General features: G+C 41.8%; 1 protein-coding gene across 2 annotated transcripts in view; it reads right to left on the bottom strand.

Moving 5' to 3' along the window:
- Window positions 1–20,237, bottom strand: part of chn (charlatan) — a 177,795-nt gene extending 157,558 nt beyond the window's left edge. For both annotated transcript variants that reach the window (XM_065231459.1, XM_065231457.1), the window contains exon 1: window positions 20,091–20,237. The gene's annotated coding sequence lies outside the window, so the exon portion shown is untranslated. The remainder of the gene's footprint in view (window positions 1–20,090) is intronic.
- Window positions 20,238–21,872: the final 1,635 nt, after the last annotated feature.

The raw sequence follows: 21,872 nt of genomic DNA on the forward strand, positions 1-21,872 counted from the left end.
CAATGCAGAGTTGTAACAGGTTCTATTGGCTATCAAAACCAACAGCAAATGCACCGAGAAACGTTAAATCTAACGAGTTATTAATAAAAGAGAAAATTAACGAAGAGAATCGATCATCGCGTTTACGCCCTTATGCATCCTCAGTGTCGATTTATATATTATTGAATGGAACAGTAAAATAATCTCGTAGTCAACAATGCGGTCGTGCTTTGGACACAACCCTTAACTTTTTTTAAAAGTTAATAAGGCAAGAACAAATCACAAGTTTTTCTTTTGTCACTCGATGCTCGCAACAGTCGAGCCCCCTGGGGGGGGGGATAAAAAATAAACAAAAAACAATAAAACATGTTAAATTCGTTGTACATTTCACCTAAACAACGCTAACATTTTTTCTTAACCTTCGCATTAGCCTTATACTTCTTTGAAGCCGTGATTTTTGACACTAATGCCACAAATGTTGACTTTATTATATTTAACACTCGGGTTATCAACAAGACATTTCGCGCATAAGTTTTTGTATCCTTTCAAGCAAGAACATAGGTAATAATGTAGAAGAATAGGAACAATTGATTTTTGGGTATTGATAAATTCCGGATAAACCATCAAGCGGAATACCACAAACGTAACGTTCTGTTTTCAAAAGTTCCTCCCTATCCAAATATAACTCAGTCTTATCAACAATTGTGCTTGCTTCAAAAAATCAAAATAGACGTATGGATTCAAGAAGGTGTATTCAACAAAATCCATGTGTAATATTCAAAAGAAGGAGCCAAAATCCATCTTGACTGAACACAAAAACCATATTTTAACAAAAATACCTAGTTTTGTCAATTTAAAGCTGGCTTTGTGTGTGCCTAAAAATCATCACATATGAATTCAGCAAGGTCAATTCTATAAAATCTAAGCATAACTTTCAAAAGATATTATCACAATCCAACTTATCAGAAAGGGAAAACCAAATTTCGAAAAAAATAATACTTTTTGAATTGTAAACCCGATTCAACCTTCACTTATGGATTCAGCAAGGTCCATTCTATAAAATAAAAGCCTATTTTTCAAAGAAATGTCCCAAAATGCAATTTGGCAGAACCGAAAATCCAAATTTCTATGAAAATACGTATGGATTCAGCAGTTCTTTAAAATCCACGCCTTTTTTTTCAAAGGAAGGAGCCGAAATTCAACTTGGATGAACAAGAAACCCGAATTTCTATAAAAATGAGTACTTTTGAGAATTCAAACCCAGTTTTCTAAAAAAAAAATGTATCATGCTTCAAAAAATGTATCATCACGTATGGATTCAGCAAGATCCATTCTATAAAATCGAAGTCTATTTTCAAAGATCGGAGCTGAAATTCAACGGAGCAAATACAAGTCTATTTTTCAAAGATAGAAGCCAAAACTCAGTTCGACAAAACAGAAAAATCATTTTTGTATGAAAATACCTTCTTTTGTGAATATTAACCAGGTTCGTTCTTCCGCTATTCAGCAACTTCCATTCAATAAAATCCAAGCACAAATTTCAAACGATTGAACCTAAATCCAACCTGGCTTCAAAAAAATCTACCATCACGAATAAACTCACAAAGGTATATTCTTTAACATCCAAGCCTGTTTTTCAAAGGACAGAGCCAAAATCTATCTAGGCTGATCAAGAAACCCAAATTTCTAAAAAAATAGTACTTTTGTGGATGTAAACCCAATGTCCATTCTTCCATTTCTCAGCCTAATTTTCAAAGGATGCGAATCTCACAAGAACGAGGAAGAGGTCTAAAGGAGCGGAATCTACGCTAAAAGTTAGTTAAATCACTTCAGGAAAGTTCAGGCTAACATTAAATAAAATTCAATCACTCACCAGAAAAGTTTGGACTCCCTAAAGAAGGTTATGAACCACTTCAGAAAAAATGCTACTACATTTGAAAAATTTAAGCTCAAAAAGTGTTAGAAAACTAGATGACCTAAACAAGATTGTGTCTTTGCCAAATGCCAAAGCAGTTAAGAACAGTTCGGAAAAAGTTGAATCAATGCAGGAAACCTTTGACTCATTTAGGAAAGGGATTAAATCAGCTAATGTTGCTTCACTTAAGAAAATGCGAAACCAATTCTTTAAAGATTGGATTCGGGATTTGTTGGATCACTTTAGGGAAGCATAGCATAGCAGAAAAGTTTAAACTTAGTTAGAAAAATGTTGATGACTTATTCGAAAGTTTGAACTCACTTCAGCAGAAAAGTTCAGAATCAGTTTTGAATCTGCTTTGGAAAGTGTCACCTCAGTTAGGAATTTCCTCAATCGTTTCTGATTTGGTCTCACTTCTAAAAAATTTAAACCAATTTTGAAAAGATTGGATTTAGCTCGGAAATGGTTGAATCACAATTCTTTAAAATCTAAGCATAACTTGAATAATTTAGTATCATTGCAGCAGGTTTGTAAGTTAAGAAATTTAAATCAAATGCAAAAATCTGGCGACTATGCTGGGAAAATCTCCCTAGAATATCAACAAGTTTTCAAAACTGGCCTGTTGCATCGAAGCCGAAGTTGTGCAGTATGATGAACTTATGCTTTCTCCAGTGAAACGTGCAAATCGAAATGTGTTGCTCACCCTCCTTCCAGTAAACGGAAGAACCCAAAAGAAGGTGGGGGAGAGATAAGGCATGATAAAAAATTAAACACAAATCGTTCACCGTCTTCGTCGTTGCCATATTTTTCATTACTTCTTGCAACTCTTCTCTGTCACTGCCACCCGGCTTCGGGTCGGTTTGGTTCTAAAAATAAAAACACCCCGTCGTCGTCGTCGTCGTCGTCGTTGCCGTCGTCGCCAACCCAAGAAAAAGCAAAGATCCAAGAAAGGAAGACGAAAAACAACATAACCCTCCTCTGTGAAGTCCACCGCGCCTGGCAGCACACTCACACACACACACACTCGTTTATATCGTTTATGCGCTTCATCAGTCCTACTACCTACGGTCCTTGCCGTGCACCAGAGAGAGACAGAGAAAGACGAGTTGACGGTTTGTGTAGAACTCCTTCAACCATCATCATCGTCATCATCATCATCGCCACCGACCGTCACCATGATTCACCATTTCCCTTTTCTGCATCGTCTTTTTCTTCATCGCCTCCTTCGTTTCGCCCTAGCAAGCAACATGCATTTTCCTCACCCATCATCTTGCTCCTGGATCCTGAACGACAGCTGCAAGCCAAAAGAAAGAATTGCTGCTCACTAGTCTCAGGATGGGCTGCATACGCCCATATAGGGATGTTTCATTATTCATCTGAAAATTCGAACTGTCATGCATTAACTATAATCCTATCGCTTACAGCCCCATCATCATCATCGGCTGAATTACCGCCCAGTCACACTTGGATGAAAATTCGATGAAACCCCTTCGCTCCACCGCCGGCCCACACGTCACGCACAAAGCTGGGCTGAATCGGGTTCGCAAGCAACATTCAGTAAATAAATAATGAAATGTGTGACACCGACACCATGTGGGCGCAGAAAGTTTCAACCAACATCGTCGTCATCGTCACTGCGGTGGTGGCGATGGCGACCCAACCCAAGCGGCGGCAGCTGGCTCGAAGAAGTTGGTTTGGTTGGTGCTGGCTGTTGCTCGCTCGTCGCTCCTCCAACATGGGTGGCAAATGGATGGTTGCTTTTTAATGTTGCCCCGTTGTTGTTGTTGTTGTTGTTGTTGTGGATGGTGGATGGTGGCTCTCGGCTGATAGGTGAGATGAGGTGGGAGCTGTGGGAGGTCAGCAAAAGTTTTATATTTTTTCGGCACCAAAATGAACCGGTTTGCCGCGGATAGTTTTCAACCTACATCGCTCGCAACGGCAGCAACAGCATGCAGCAGCAACAGCAGGTCTCTGAGGTGGAAGATGAGCAAAATAAGGTAAGCCACGTGGAATTTTAGTGATGAGATTAGCGTTGGCCATGCGGTAGCAACGATGTGGTTGGTTGATTAGTTGGCATTGTCTGAGTTTTAGAGTTCTCTAAATGATTATTGTTTTACTGTAAATCTGGGGGTTCGGGCGGTCCAGAAAAAAAACTTGGAATAAGGATGCTATCTTCTAGGAGGGAGTACGTCACCGAAGGACATTTCGCCACCAAAAATTTTGCCACCGCACAGATGAGTAACTATAGTCGCTATATTCAAAGGCCGGTGGATAGAATTTCGATCTTCCAAAAAGTGGAACCAATTCAATATATTTTAGACCAACAATTGAAAAGGTACTAACAAAATTTATAAACAAACGTTGATTATTCTTTCCACGCCAATCGAACGCAAATTACCGGCATCATAGGATAGGGGAAACATTCCACAGCCCAAAGATGATATTAGTTTGCGTAGGCGAGCCTTGAGTCACGAAAAAATGGTTTCCGACGTTTTGTTCGCAATAGCTGATATGCTCTTTTCTGTTGTTAGTCGTGATTTGCTCGATTGGTTCCGCTATTTGACAGCTCAATTGGTTCCCGAGATTCTATCCGCCAGACATATAGCGACTATATTAGTAACTAGTAAAAACATGAAAATACAGTTTGTCGTGTACATCATGGCAGATAACTTGACCGTTGAATTTTAGGCAAATACTTTGCTTACTTCTTGTGCCAGTCGTATAAACATGATGATCTCAGTACTTATTTTTTATTGCGTTTGTTTCTCAGTACATATTCAACTATAAATAAGTTTTTTCAGAGCTGGTTGGAAATGCTATCTAACATGAAGCTTTAGCGTGACAATTTATTAGCTAGAGAAAGATCTGAAGAGGGTAGGTTGATAGTTCCGCTAGAGTACGGCAGTATGAAAATTGAATAGAAGTTGAAATTGAGCGAAGGGACATTAATGTGACAGTACTGGGTGTAGTCGAACGCAAACTTCTTTACCTAACTCATACATGAATGGATGAGGAGACTTGAAGTATTTCTTCAAATCTACAGGCAAAAAAGTGCGCATTTGTCTTGCTGTCTGTGGCTGTGAAATAGTTCTAGCGACGTTTCATCACTACCTAAAGCACCACGTTGCCGAAAGCATTTCCAGTCGACCCAACGATTGTGTTGCTCCTCTCGTCAAAACCAACGCAGTCATCTCAGAGAGACTAGTACTGTCGCATTAATGACCCTTCGCTCATTTTCAGCTTCTATTCAACTTTCATACTGCCGTACTCCAGCGGAACTATCAACCTACCCTCTTCAGACCTTTCTCTAGCTAATCAATTATCACGCTAAAGTTTCATGTTAGATAGCATTTCTAACCAAGATCCCCACGATAGTGATTACGTGCCGATCAAAGTTTCAGTTGCCAGTGGGAACCCGACGAGGTTCAAGACTGTGATACAGGGGTTACTCAAAATAACTAGGACAGGCAAATTTTTGGTCAACTTTGAAGTGTTGTAACTTCGTCAAATATGATCCGATTTTAAATCTTCCAAGAGCATTTGACTGGAAAACTAATATTGTTCTACGATGTTGCCACAAAAATAATCCTGGTCACCGGATACCGGAGATATTCTGGGTTTCCGGAGGGCTTGTCTAACTTGCTAAATTTTTGGTGAAATTTTATATATGATGCTGGTTAAATATATATATATATTTTAGAAAATACAACGAAAGAAGAACCATTTCTAAAGCGAATCATATGCCAAGAACTAAAATTGGCCTATAATCAACCGAGATATGGCCATTTCCCTGGAATCGGTTCTGGTGGAGGGTTCTGAATGCGGGCAGATCATTTAATCACTCAAAACATGCCGTGCGACAGCTCTTTCGATATACTTTAAATGCATCATTGACCACATTGGCCACTCTCGGAACATCCAGTATGCCCCCGGGGGAACCTGGAGCAGGGGACAATTGCATTTTTACACCAAAACATGCCGTGCGACAGCTCATTCTTCATGGTTTTTCATGAATTGGCATTAATTAAACTTCAAATGAATCAGTGACCACATTGGCAGGTCTCGGAACCACAGGATACCCCCGGGGGAACCTGTAGTAGGGGGAAATTGCGTTTTTACTCAAAAACATGCCGTGCGACAGCTCTTTCTTCATAGATTTTCATGAATATTCTTTCTATATACTTAAAGTGGATCATTTACCACATTGGCCGCTCTCGGGACCTCCGGTATGCCCCCGGGGGAACCTGGAGCAGAGGACAATTGCATTTTTACACCAAAACATGCCGTGCGACAGCTCATTCTTCATGGTTTTTCATGAATAGGCATTCATTAAACTTCAAATGGATCAGTGACCACATTGGCAGCTCTCAGAATCACGGGATGCCCCCAGGGGAACCTGTAGTAGGGGGCACTTGCGTTTTTACTCAAAAACATGCCGTGCGACAGCTCTTTCTTCATAGTTTTTCATGAATATTCTTTCTATAGACTTAAAGTGAATCATTTACCACATTGGCCGCTTTAGGAACCACTGGGATGCCCCGAGAGAACCTGTAGCAGGGGACAATTTCGTTTTAACTCAAAAACGTGCCGTGCGACAGCTATTTCTCCATGGATTTTCATGAATATTCTTTCTATAGACTTAAAATGTGGGGGCGACCCCGGCGTAGTGGTTAACATCCATACCTCTCACGCCAAAGTCACGAGTTCAAATCTCACCCCCGGACAAGTCACGAATGATCCAAGAGTGTTAAAGGGACAGTAAAAAAAAGACTTAAAGTGAATCATTGACCACATTGACCGCTCTCGGGACCTCCGGTATGCCCCCGGGAGAACCTGGAGCAGAGGACAATTGCATTTTTACACCAAAACATGCCGTGCGACAGCTCATTCTTCATGGTTTTTCATGAATAGGCATTCCTTAAACTTCAAATGGATCAGAGACCACATTGGCCACTCTCGAAACCACTGGGATGCCCCAAGAGAACCTGTAGTAGGGGACAATTTCGTTTTAACTCAAAAACGTGTCGTGCGACAGCTCTTTCTCCATGGATTTTCATGAATATTCTTTCTATAGACTCAAAGTGAATCATTGACCACATTGACCGCTCTCGGAATCACTGGATACCCCCGGGGAAACCTGTAGCAGGGGACAATTGCATTTTTACTCAAAAACATGCCGTGCGACAGCTCTTTCTTCATGGATTTTCATGAATATGCTTTCTATAGAATTGAAGTGGATCATTGACCACATTGACCACATTGTTTAAGTCCACCTTCGGAAAAAAAGTTGATTTGACTAAGTATTTTTAATTTAGGAAACAAAATAAAGTTATCTGTTATGTTAATCATTGCTCCCAGCCAAGACGATTTGATGATTTTGGTAATCTCTATTACTGCTTAGTGATGAATTGATGAGAATAAAGTTTTTTTTTTCAAAGGAAAGACATCTTGAGAAACGAAGATTGTAAAAACAAATGAAGTACTAACAACATGGCGATAGCATAAACATTAATTTGCCATAATCCATTTGTGAACAAGCTGTTTTGCTTTCATGAAATCGCTAACAAATGCAAAACATTGTTATGCGGCGTTTATGAAGATAATTTACACACTGTATTGTTTTTATGTAAAGCCATTTTGCTTGATCCTATTCCGTTTAGTTTTATGATGGCATTAATGGTGGCAAAGTAGCCTGGAAAAAGTTAAACGTCAAAATTTGTTTATCTTCCGATAGTTTTCTTGTGCGATCTCCAGCGTTGGATCAACAAGCTGCGTGACATCCTTGATAAGGGCAATTCATCTATTGGAAGCAGGTACTCAGGAAGTTTATCTACATACGTTACTTGGAACAGGTGGAAGCTCTATCATTCCCGAAAAGTTTTCCTTCTTCCAGATGATGCGATAAACTTTATGTGCGCTTGCCTGGAATTTTTGGAACAGTTAACCCTTTCGTCGAATGAAATCGGCAATCAATTTCCAACTGCCGGACAGCTTCTGAAGTTTACTGAAAGTAGTTTTCAGCAGTCCTAGTTTGACACTGATGCTATTCGGATCATCATCACAACGTTATTTCTGAAGAAGGCTGCCATTGACAATATGCTGTGTATTTCCATCAATTTTAAGAGTCTAATTTGACGGCTTCCAGTGCTTCGTAAACCGCATTCACTTCGCTCCTCTCAGTCGGCTGCTCTGGTGTTGTTGACCGATTTTGCTAGAATTATTTCTCGATTATCCATTGGCATTTCCTTGGGATTCTGCGTTTGAAGGCCCCATTCGATTATGTTTTTCTCTGTCTCTAGGCGGTTCCATCTTTTTAGTTTTATTTGTAAACAGTGGGAGGTCACCACCAAAACGCATCAGTATATATGAAAGGTTTTATAATTGCTTTTAAAATGATAAAACACCTCTATTGAGTATGTTGTCGTGACATCAATAAGACAAATACCGAATGATTTACTGAACAGTTTTTTAAAGGGATAGAGTGCAGTATTAAATTCATTTTTAAAACCAGACACTTTCTGATTTTCTCGTCAGACTTTAAAAGGTTTTTAAAACAGCCACCACATTTTCTGAAAAAGACCGCGACCGCGACTTCTTTGCATTCATTCCCGAAGTCTCTAACAACATATCTGTCAATCAAATATGTCAACATGAAGTCCTCAATGCACTAAAAAATTTGGACGCATCTAAAGGACCAGGACCTGACAGAATTGCACCTGTATTCTTGAAGAACCTTTCAGAACAACTTACCTTTAGAACGCCTTTTCAATATGTCTCTGAAAAATGGGAAATTCCCTGAAATTTGGAAATCGTCTCATTTGGTGCCTATTTTCAAATCAGGCAAGAAATCTGACATCTGTAATTATCGTGGAATTGCCATTATCTCTTGCATCCCAAAACTTTTTGAATCAATCGTAAACGACAAAAATTTTCAGCAAGTAAAAAATCAAATTACAAACTAACAGCACGGCTTTTTTAAAGGTCGTTCAGCTACCTCTAATCTTCTTGAAATTTGTAACCCTCATTCTTAACGCAATGGACAATGGCAAGCACGTGGAAGCTCTTTATACTGACTTCAGTAAAGCATTTGACCGAATCGACATACCATTATTAATCCTCAAATTGCAGAAAATAGGAATGGAGCCTGGACTTCTGAATTGGCTCCAATCATACTTAACCCAACGCAAACAAATAGTTCGTTTTCAGAATAAACTTTCAGAACCTATTTCGGTCACCTCATTTAGGCCCAATTCTTTTTATTTTGTACGTAAACGACATTTCCTACATACTTAAAAAAATAAAAGTTCTTATATATGCAGACGACATGAAGCTCTTCATGGAAATAAGTAATTCTAGCGACACAGAAGAATTCCAGAATGAAATCAACTTATTCAACACTTGGTGTAGTAAAAGTCTACTCCAACTCAATGTAAAAAAAATGCAACGCAATTGTATTTAGCTGAAAAGTAGAAACACCTCTTTTTGAAATATTTTTAGGCAACCAAAAAGTAGAAAAATGTAAAATTGTAAGGGACCTAGGTGTGATCCTAGACTCCAAACTCACTTTTGTAGAACATAATAATACAATCATAACGAAAGCAAATAGTATGTTGGGCTTCATTAAGAGGTTCAGCTATAATTTTCAAGACCCAAACACTATCAAATTATTATATATTACATACGTAAGACCTATTCTGGAATACTGTAACCTGGTATGGAATCCGTACATTGCCATACACGAGGAACGCATAGAATCCGTCCAAAAACAATTCCTTTTATATGCCCTTCGGAAATTGAATTGGACCGCATTTCCTCTTCGCCGTGAATTTGCAATGCTTTCACATCGCATAGAATCAAAAGAAATACTTTCACAATTAAACTTCTACACACCCTGTCGGCATCTAAGAACACGAAAATTATTCTCAGAAAAATCACACAGAACAAATTACGCAAAAAATGGCCCCTTCAATCGAATGATGCGACAGTATAATCTACACTGTGAAGTCATTAGCATCAGTATGTCAAAAGAAGAAATTAAAACCAAACTAAAACATTATAGAAATAATGCATAGTATGTAAGTAAAACATTGTAACCATTGTATGTAGTCTACTTTGCTTGACGAAATAAATAAACTAATTTAGAACAATAAAATAAATAAATTTAGAACAAATTTAACCACTTCAAACTATATAGGGAACAACGAATAGAAGATAAGGAATCACATAGATGAAGACAACTAACTAATTTTTTTCCTTGTTCCAGGATCATCCTCGGTGGACAAAGCCGAGTCTTGTGACTATCAACAAGGCATAAAAAGTAACAAGGACTAAGATGTGTTTCTTTGATTACTGAAAAATCCTGTTCCCCTAGTTTGAAGTAGTCAGGACTAGAAATCGGTGGTAGATCTTACATCCCGTAACGTACCACAAAAAGGTGATCTACCCAAGTTAGGGGGAAACCAGCTAACTTAATCTTGGACAGCACGCTTCAAGCTCAAACTCGGCCGGTTCCAGTTGTAGTAGTAGTAGTATCATAGAGGTAACTCTAAGACTAGTAGGTCCCGAAGAAACGAGCTCTACTTTTTGGCTCAGCTCTGGTACTATCTTCGGTCCCAAGCTAATCGATTCACCCCTCGAAACATAAGAAATTCCACTAACCCCTCATTTTATCTGTCAAACTTTCATAGCGAATCAAAACAAACCTTGTGTAGTACTAGAATTTTGACTAGAATGGGGTACGTTAATCGTTTGCTTGGGACCAATAGCAGCAGTGGCGTTGAACATTGTTCTCCAGTACACAACGAAAGGGAGCCTGTACGGAATCAGCACATTTCTTCCATTTTGCCCGCATTTGCTGGATGTCCGCTTCGTCGCAGTCGCTGCTTTGAAATTGCCCAGTATTTTTCGATTGGTCGAAATTCCGGGCAATTCGGAGGATTCATTAGCTTGGGGACAAAATCGATCTTGTTGGCAGCATACCACTCCTGAACCACCTTGGAGTAGTGGCAGCTGGCAAAATCAGGTCAAAAGATGACTTTGCCCCGATGCTTGTGGGTGAACGGCAATACACGCTTTTTCAGGCATTCTTCGATGTAAACTTGGGATGTCACCGTCGAGGATGTAACGAATGATTCCGTTTTCAGGCCACAACTGCAAATCGCTTGCCAAATCACGGCCTTCTTCGTGAACTTGTCAGCAAACACGAACTTGAATCTTCCCGGCACATCCCCACGTCCAGTCGTGATGTAAAACTTTTGACCGGGAAGCTGCTTAAAATCGAGTTTGACGTATGTTTCGTCATCGATCAAAGTGCAGCCCTTGTGTTACGTCAAAACACGGTCGTACAAGAGCCTTGCACGCTTTTTGGCCACGGAATTCTGCTTCATGTGCCGGTTTGGATGTTTACTGGCTTTGTACGACTTGTATTCTTCCCTGACAAGGATGTTCCGCACCGTTTGAAAGTTGACGTTGTACCTTCTGGCCACATCTCGGATCGAAAGACCGGGGTTGACTTTAAAGCACCTCAACACCTTGCTGCGCAGCTGATTCAGTTTTTTCGTAGGTCCGCTGATTCCTTTCCACACTCCATCAGGAGGAAATTCTTCCTGCGCTGGAGGCTGGCGGACGTCGTTCTTCGAGGAGGAGGTCTTCGGCGAAGCACTGAGGCGGGAGCGAATAACCCCGGATCTGACGGGGGAAGAACTGGTAGCAGCACTGGCAAGGGCGTGCGATACAACCATGCCTAGGAGAGCCTATCCCAGGCATGGCCATAGACCGGTGTACTGGTGGAGCGAGTCGATTGCTATCCTCAGGGCGTCTTGCCTCCAGGCGAGAAGGAGGATGCAACGAGCTCGTACGACTGAATCTCGGGAGGAACGCCGTGTCGCTCTTCGAGCGGCTAAGGCAGCCCTCAATAAAGAGATCGCCAGACGCAAGCGCGCGTGCTTTGACAGCCTATGCCAAAGCGCCAACACGAACCCATGGAGGGATGCCTACAAAGTGGTCATGGCAAAGACCCGCGGCGTGACGGCACCCCCGGAGAGATCACCAGCGGTACTGGCTCCAATCGTTGGGTTCCTGTTCCCGCGTAGGGACGTAGACTCCTGGCCGCGGATCCCAGGCGCGGATCAGGGAGAAGTGTCTAGAGTGACGAACAGTGAACTTGGCGGTATTGCCAGGTCGCTGGTGGTGGGCAAGGCCCAGGGCCCAGATGGGATCCCGGTTGTGGCTCTGAGGGCGGCCGTTGCGGAAAATCCAGACATGTTCCGTTCTGTTTTTCAGACTTGTCTGGACGTAGGCGTCTTCCCAGATGCGTGGAAGCGGCAGAAGCTGGTGCTGCTTCCGAAGCCAGGAAAACCCCCTGGGGACCCGTCAGCATACAGACCCATCTGTTTGCTGGACACCACTGGGAAACTGCTTGAGAGGGTCATCCTCAACAGGCTGTCGGCCTACACCGAAGGTGTAGACGGCCTGTCAAGCAGCCAGTACGGGTTCCGTAAGGGCAGATCCACGGTGGACGCCATCCGCGACGTCATCCAGACGGCAGAGGTGGTCCATCGGAAACGGAGGGGCATTCGCTACTGCGCGGTGCTAACCTTAGACGTGAAGAACGCGTTCAACAGCGCGTGCTGGGGGGCGATAGCCCGCTCGCTACACCAGCTCCAAATTCCCGGAGGGCTGTATAAGATTCTGGAAAGCTACTTCCAGAATCGTGTGTTGACGTACGACACAGAACATGGCGAAAAATGCGTTAGAGTCACCGCAGGTGTGCCACAAGGCTCCATCCTGGGCCCGGTGTTATGGAACGTCATGTACGATGGACTGTTGAGGATGAGATTCCCGGTAGGCGTGAAAATTATAGGTTTTGCAGACGATGTCACGCTGGTAGTCTACGGGGAATCCCTCGAGGCGGTAGAGCTGACAGCGGCTCACTGCGTCAAGCTTGTGGAGGAATGGATGAGAACCAGGAAACTGGAGCTCGCCCATCACAAGACGGAAGTGGTCGTAGTCAACAATCGCATGTCAGTACAGCATGCAATGTTGACAGTCGGCGGAAGCACAATTAGGTATGTGCGCTCTCTAAAACTCTTGGGGGTCATGCTCGACGATAAGCTCAGCTTCGGCTGCCACGTCTAGTACGCCTGCAAGAGAGCGTCTATGGCTGTGGGGGCATTATCCCGTATGATGTCAAACAGCTCGGCAGTGAATGCCAGTAAGCGCAGGCTCCTCGCTGGGGTCGTAGTATCTATCCTCAGATACGGCGGCCCTGCGTGGGCTGCGGTACTGGATATTGACTGCCACAGGCAGAAATTAGAGAGTACACACAGGCTAATGTGCTTGAGGGTGGCCAGTGCATACCGCACTATCTCGAGAGAGGCCGTCTGTGTCATAGCAGGGATGATGCCAATCAGCCTTATCATTAAGGAGGATGTGGTGTGCTATGACGCGAGGACCGCTCGAGGGGTGCGCAACAACGCGCGAGTTGTGTCGACCGCGAGATGGCAATCGGAGTGGGAAAACTCAACAAATGGGAGGTGGACTTACCGCTTGATACCTTCCGTACCAAGCTGGGTCAACAGGTGCCATGGGGAAGTAAACTTCCACCTGACACAGTTCCTGTCAGGCCATGGCTGCTTTAGGAGCTACCTGCATAGGTTCGGACATGCAAGCACTCCCATCTGCCCCACATGTGCTGGTGTCGAGGAGACCGCCGAACACGTCGTGTTTGCCTGTCCACGTTTCGAGCCAGTATCGAGCGCTATGCTAGCGATATGCGGAGCGGATACCAGTCCGGATAACATTGTTCATAGGATGTGTGGTACCACCGAGAACTGGAGCGCGGTGGTGACTGCGGTCACCCACATAGTTTCGGTATTACAACGACCTACTGCCCGACTAGATCGTTAGAGTATTGCTAGAGAGGCGCCATAGCGCTACAGCGGCCCCTCCCACGAAGTAATGCCTTCGGGCGGTTCCGGGGAGGTCAAGGACCAAGCGCACAGGGTAAGGTTTAGTGGGTCTGGAGTGAAATTCTCCCATCCCCACACCCTGAGTTCCTTCTCAGGTGTCTGTGAGCAGATTCCCCTCCTTGGGGCAAGACAGCTTTTGATCATGAGTAAAATCGGAGTTAATTTTGAGTAACTCTGAGTAACTCGCGTTGCTCAACATAAAATACACATAGCAACCGATACTGTCAAGCAAAGCAAAGCAACAACATTTTAAACGGTGCGCTTACTGGGAACATCTTTCAGCAATTAAAAGGCAATTGCACGTGTATGAAAGGAACTAAAAGCTGTCCCCTCAAAATCGATGGAAGATTTCTATGGTGACCTTACGGAACAGTCAGAGCTGTCTTGTTTTACTGCCATGCCGATGACGTTTTATTAGGGGGAACAAGCCTAGGGGGAATTTCAGACAATCCCAGTTCGGTTTCCCAACAATATCAAAGGTAACTTCGGAAAATCCAAAGAAGGAATATGAACTATCCCAGGGAGGATTCCGGACAATCACAGGAAGAATTGCACTCAATATTGACGGGGATTCATGACTGTCCAGGGGGGATTCCATATAATCCAGTCAATCCAAAGGTTGATTCTGGACAATCCCAGTATTAAAAAATGGTATGTGATGGTTCCTACATCCTTTCGACGATCGCTCATTGACAAACTTCATATAAGTTTCAGAATAGAATCAACTATGAAGTTGGCCAGAACTAACCTATTTGGACCTGGGATGAACAATTAAATAAAAGACTGCATTCAACAATGCTCCTTTTGTGTTAAATATCGATCAACACAACAACACCAGACGATGAAAATTCAACCTGTTCCTGTTCAACCTTTTTCAACTCGTGTCTATTGATGTCTTTTTGCAGGAGTATCAGGGAAAACAACGAACGCTTCTGGAGAGAGTTGACCCTAACTCTGACATTTTCTAGCTAAATATTCTCCCTCTTCCTTAATGAATGCTGGTAAATAAAATGTTGCTTATCACGAAAGAGTTTCCTCATTTCAGGCATGTACTGCAACAAAATATGAAACCTCTTTGACCGATTTTGTGAGATTGAGTTTTAATTTTCATGAGCTAAATTAATCTTCTGAAAACATTTGACCAAATTCTTACTTCCTTAGTCTTGAAATCAAACCATCTAGTGTTTCCTTCCCGGGCAATTTACCAGAATTATCATTTCCCGATTCCCAGAAAACTAGTTTGACTTCCCGAGAGGCAGTTTTTTTGTACGAAAACCATGTTAAACATATATTATATTAAAAATGAACACACAACTTATGGGGAAAATTGATAGACATTTCCGGGGAAAGTTTGGTGAATCTTTAGTGCGAAGTCAGGAAAGCTTGCTGGCGAAGAATCTTTAAAACGAAACAGGTAGACGCTTCTGACACAAACTGTGAGAAACTCCCGGGCGAAGTTAGAAGAGACTTCCATGCAAATTTAGGCAGCCGGATGAAACTTTTAGAATAATTCAGAAAAGTTTTCCGTGGGAAGTCCGGATGAAATGGGAAATAGTTTCCACTTCCAGCGGCAGGACTTCTGATTGTAATCTAGGACTTCTGATTATAATCTGATACTGTTGGAATGAAAAGATGATGAAACTTCCGTTGAACAATGGACGAAGGTGGAAGATTCTTCCAGGGCAAGTTTAAAAAAAAACTTCCAGGGGATGTTGGAACTTTCGTGCAAAGTCAGACGAAACCTCCCAGAGTAATCATAAGAATCCTTCCGAAGAAGCTGGTCGAAATCTTCAAGGGGAAGTTGGAAGAAACTTCCAGAAATTGTCGGAAAAATCTTCCGGGAGAAATCCTGACGAAGTTCTAGTTTTAATAAATAACTACCGAAAATATTTCCCGATTTCCGGGAAGAGTCTTCAGCTATTTTAAGATTCCCGGGTAATTATAAATGACTGGGATATGGAAACACTAACACCACCACATCACCAAAAACTTCAAAGACATTACACTTTAGCCATCCATCCTAGAAAGCAAAAGAGACCTAAACATCCCTTGGCTTGGACAAGAGCCATCTAACTTGGATCTTTTAATGAATGAAAACTAAATCTTGAAATCAAAACATTCTGTCAGACGGGGATTGTTTGAACATTATTTGATGAAAAATATTAGACTACTTTGTTTGTTTTTGAGTAAATATTGAGTAACTCAAATTTACTCACTGCAAATATATTAACTCTGAGTACAGTTGTCTTACCCCTAGTTCCCCTCTGTATAAAAAAAAGAAAAAAAAAACACTCCATCACAGGGTTTCTATGCAGGTTTTGAGCACTCGACATACTGTTGTTTTCGGCATCTTCAGCATTTTAGCCAGCTTGGAACCGAACCCCTCCGGATTGTCCAGGTGTTTGTGCATAATATTTTTTCTTCTTTCGAGTTCCGATTGACGTTATTTCTGAACGCGATCGACTACTTTGATCAAACTTGCACCAGTTGTTCTCTATAGAACAGTGTAAACAAACCACTGTCAAAGATTTTTGATTACCAACACTAGAGGCGTGTTGTACTCTTTAGTCTTTAGTATGACTATGATTGCCCTGCAAAGAACCTTTTGGTATGAATTTTAGTTGGGACATGTTCAGAAATTTGACTCTTTTGAAATATCTTGGTGGCCCTGAAAAGGGCCGATGGTTATACATGGTTAAAGCCTTTGGAAGATTATGATGACGTGTAGGGAGCTGGATCAGCAAATCGGACCGGACAATCCCATATTCTTCGGTTCAATGGTTGGGCACTCGCAAGAGTCTCGGTCCGTCTGCTGCTGGGCAGGGGTTGAACTGGTGTCTGCGACAGGTTGGAAGGCCGCTGAAACTAAAGCTCCTCCTCTTTTTAGTTTTTCTCGTTGAACTCCTTCTCTCAACAAGTGGGTAAATCTTAGCCTTCAGCAGAAAGACGCTTAACACTTTTTTCGGCGAATTTATGATCCTGTTTCACGTCATGGTTCGTCTCTATGACTGTTCAGATAATTTAGAACTTTTATTTATTTTCTCTACTGCGTTAAATCAAACGAGTAGAAATAAGAAGGGATGTCGGTTACTCGCTCGAATAATTGAAAATTCCATAAATATTTAATCGAATAGCTGGAAAAATCTTTATGATTAATCGTTAATCGAATAATTTGACTTTTAGGCATCCCTAGAAACTATTGCAATTTTATGTTTTTTGGTGGTCCTTCGAAAATGTCGAACAGCAGAATTACAACCAGCAAGTGTAACCCAAGAACCAAAAGCGGTGCGATGCTAGTTTTCATTGCTATGACGACGACTGAATTAAGGGGCTTAGAAGCAGAGGGGTGAACGTCAATTCTCTTCTAAGATTTCCTCTTTTTATGACCATGGCTTCACTAACCTATTTCGCACTATTTCTGCTATGCTTTTCTATCATCCAGAACAACAAACGTATCAATGAATGTGTTTGCCGTCGAGTTATTAACGAAACAGAAATTCGATGAAGAGAATCGATCAAAGCATTTTGTGTAGTCGTTGGGGGCGTGTGGTTCTGAATATGTCGATGAGTGTGCAAAATGTTACGCAATTGCATCCTCCCTATTCGCACACGCCGGAAGATTGGAGGCGAAGCCACTTCGACTTGTTTCGTCTAGTAACGACTCTCTGATGACAGTGTTGGGGAAACAGCAATGCTACATCGACATGTTTCGTCTGGAAACGATTCTCTGATGACTGTGTTGGGGAAGCCGCATATGCATGTACGTAATTGGTAGATTTGTTAGTTATTTCGACACTTTTGGACAATGCTTTACACTTTTTTAATAGTTTTCAACAGTCTGAAGCATGGCTATCGATTGGTGATAAAATTATTGAAATTGGTCCAAGGGCAGCTGAGTTATTAACGTTCAAAATCTTTCATAATTTCGTTACATGTTGCATGTTTGGTTTTCACAAAGTGTACCTTCATATAGAAATCGCGTAGTCAATATCGTCAATATTGAATACGCCATTTTTAAATTTTTACCGAATTTTAGCTCAAATGTGAATGATTGACCGTAACAAACAATTATGCAAAGCTTCAGGCAAATCTGAGAAGGATGCGTCAGATCGGTCCGTCATTTGGCGTGGAACTGCTAAATGATTTCTGAACCGGTGTACCGCTATGGAAACCTTGTTCCTGATTGTTTGTCATTACCCAAGTAACAATTCAAGCTGAACAGTAAGAACAAAGGCTGACTATTGGTTGATTTAAGGTGTACAAAGCTGATTAACAGCAAGCTGAATATATAGTTGATTAGTAGTGTAGGAAGCTAATTGTATCCCCATAATTAAACCTCAATAAGTTAGCTGATCTAAAGATTGAACAAGCCTTAATTAAGCTTAACACTACTCCACAAATCAGCAATGCACTACAAATATTTTGATAGCTCGTTGCATTTCCGGCATTTTAGCTCTACTGAATTCACTGCCTAATCCTAATCCTTGTTTCTAATCCCAAGCAGTGGCTGAAGTAGATACAAGGTAGAGGAGCTTTTTAGGAATAGCTGCTGGTAGAAGTGGGCTGCGACGACGTAGGAAGTATGAACATTTGTATTTCTTGCTATATTTCACTGAATTTTCAAACAGCATTCCAAATAAAAACTCAATTATGGCACTTAAATAGCTTCCACATGAACATCGAAATAAATCGGGCACTTGTGTCCACATTGTGTTCACTACACTTGAAAATGAGAGGAATATTATACTGTCGCCAATTGTTGTTTACAATTCTGCATTGCTGTATAATACTCTTCCGGTTGCTGTAATTCAACTTAAATTTGACGTGTTTCAAGTTAATCATCATACCTTTTGCCAAACATATGCTTGAGTGGTCCAGTAGGTATGATTGATGCCTGTGAATCAACGACTGCCGGTTCGAATCCCGAAATGCAAAGGTAATTTTTAGACTTATAATAACAATACAAATATGTACATCCATTTAATCAGCACCTTGCTCTGCAGTCCCATAAAAATATATAAGATATGAAGCGGTCTTCCATTATTTTTTTTTTTTTTCTAAATAGAACTAGAAGGCTGAACAAGGGTTGGAAAAGACTGTTATTTAATGCCTTAAAAAGCTTATAATTTATATAACTGTTAAGCTTTCGGCTGATTAAAATCACCAGATTTAGATGTTTAAAAGCTGAAAAAAGGTTAACGTGGTCTATGTACAACAATTATTCAAACTAAGGCTGGATTAAAATCGATTGAACAACACTTGTTAAGCATCAAATTGTTACTTGGGTATTACCTGGAAATTTGAAGAGCTCAAACATCCAGTTTCACAAAACATACGGCAATGAAACTGGAACTCCACCTTTGCTGCAGTGGAGCTAACAAAGAGTTCCAATTTAATGAGGGCTGTTGTAACAGTGTACAAAATCCGTGATCAGGAAAACTTGAGGTGATAGGGCATATCATCCGTCATGACGGCCATTTTTAGACTACTTCTGTTTCTGTTATTGGTAAATGTTGGATAATTAAGTTGAATTCCCCCTTTGAAGCTCTCCTAACGAGATTCCTGATAGTGAGAAAACTGTTTGTAAATTTTTGAATTTTGCGCGAATTTTGTCCTTCAGAAAACCCCAACTTTATCACTGTCCACTCTGACTAATAGCGTCCAGCCGTAAGTTTTGATTGATATGTCACGGTGCTATTCTTACTATAACCTCCCGAAGCTTATACATCGAGCGCTACACCCAACGTAGCAGAGCCAAATTTCCTCCAACCAGCATTTTTATGAATGAATGAATCTCTTCCTTCCGCATAAAAAAAAATCCGGATCTATTTTCGTCGCCCACACATTTTTTCGTTGTTTTGATCCATAAATAACCAACACCCACCCGCTAGGCTGCAGCCTGTTGGGAAAAGTTGCCAGGCAAAGGAAATGGCACCTCCATCGCTTTATGTTACGCATCGATGGAGCAGCCGAAGAGCTGCTGAGGAGCAGCCATCATCATCGACATCGCTCGGGGGCACCGGCGGAAAAATCGATAATCCACCTACTGTGGCCTGTGGACGGTGGCAAGAAGATGACGGCATCCATTTTCCCGCTGCGACGCATAAAACGGGAAAAGCCACCACCCAAAAAACGCCCGCCGCTGGGGGTGGAAGAAAAAATCTACCCTCATTTCGTCGCCCACTTTCAGAAACGGGGCATATGTTTACAAGGCGCGAAAAACTTACCTCCTGCTGGGGACCGGTTCTATCCATTTTGAAAATTATCCATTCTCCAGTCGGTTGAAAGTCACTTTTGTTCACTAGAAAATTTTCCAGATTTTCACATCAATTTTTTACATTCTACGGAGTTCACAACCGGACACAACCGCACGATTCGACCAGTCACTCAGAAATACGCGGCTTACGAGCCTTCCTTCCGAGTTCTGGTGCGAGTGTCGGAAAAAAAGGATGAGAAGTTGGGCTGTGTGTGCACTTTGTCGGCTCCTCTCGGCAACAAGGAGAGAGAGAGAGAGCGAGAGTGAGCAAGAGGGGTGGTGGAGTGTGAGTGTGGAAAATCCACCCCTCATTTTCCTTCGACTCGGTCTCGGATGCGCTGCACAACACAAAGACGCAGTCAATCGCCTACCTTTAACCTATACAGACACACGAGGGGTGGTGTGGGGTTGTATGGGTGAGGGATTACCGCGCCGGGTTGTTTTGCGTTGCGAGCGAGACACTGCACGACACAAAGCGCGCGTCTTCATATGTAGGTACAACTTCTCCGGTCCCCCTCAAACAGGCGCGCATGGAAGGAAAAAAGTAAACATTTTGGGTGGTGGTTTCGTGGATTGTCCGCTACTGTGTGAAATGGCGCTCAATCGACGAGTGTTGTGGCGGGAAATTCAATTTCAGAGTAACTGCATTTTCACTGCGTGCGTGCTATTGTTATTCCAAATAATGAGATGGAACATCTGGGGGTATGATTTCAAACATTACACATTTTGATATACCGTAATCCGGGGGCAAATTGATCATTATGGGTTGCGTTTTTAGATGCCACGTAGAATGTTTTCTGTGATATCTAGAGAAATCTTGATAGCATTTCATTATGAGAGTAGATTCTACTGCATAAATTTCAATTTTATTTAATCTTTCGTTACTCGCGCCAACTTTTGTAATACGTCCTCATGCGTTGTACTTTGTACAGCAGTGTGAGTTGTTGCCATTTTGCTGCCGAGAAATTGATCTAAACCCAACGGGGGTATTCCTTAAAAACTTGTTTTGTTCTAAACAAGCTAATCTTTGATTACAGTAAATCCCCAAAAATGTGGATAACAGGAAAAATTTAAATGACGAGGGATTTGACTTAAACATGGAATATCTTGAGATCCTGACCAGATAGAAAGTAAATGTCTTCGGCAAAGTTGATCAGCGAGCAAAGCCTTCTGGCTGGTGGACAGTAATTCAGATTTTTTACTTCATGGCGCTAGTATTTACGTAGAATTCTCGCATTTGATATATCTCGAGACCTGCTCAAAAGTTCCTGCCATCGGCAAAATTGTCCAGGAGATCAAAACCTGTTCGTTGGTGGACAGTACAGAATTGTCTCACTACGTGGTGCTAGGATTCACGTGATATCCTCGCATATATAATATATCGTGATCCTGACAAGCTACATAGTTACTGTCTTGCGTTTAAGAGATTAAGACCTTTTGATTGGTGAACAATAGTTTCGAAATTTCTCAATACGTGGCGTGCGTCGCATATCAACTATCTCAAGATGCTCAACCCTCAATATTATGGAATAATACAATAATAGCGGTGTAATGAAAGAGATGATAATTTCATGTTCAGGATCTCGAGCTATAGCATATGCGAGAATTGTACATGGGTCATTCCAGCTCAAGTGTATAAAGAATAAAAAGTTTTGGTCGATTTCACCGATTTGAATCAAACTTTGCCTTCTGAACAAATGACTTTTTTTGGTTTTGCTCTTAAGTGCCAAGATACGTCTGGGCCACAACCCTG

The sequence above is a fragment of the Ochlerotatus camptorhynchus genome, unplaced genomic scaffold (assembly GCF_037179485.1).
Source record: "Ochlerotatus camptorhynchus isolate MF236.1 unplaced genomic scaffold, CSIRO-AGI_Acam_v1.1 ptg000357l, whole genome shotgun sequence".
In the NCBI taxonomy this organism is placed as follows: domain Eukaryota; kingdom Metazoa; phylum Arthropoda; class Insecta; order Diptera; family Culicidae; genus Ochlerotatus; species Ochlerotatus camptorhynchus.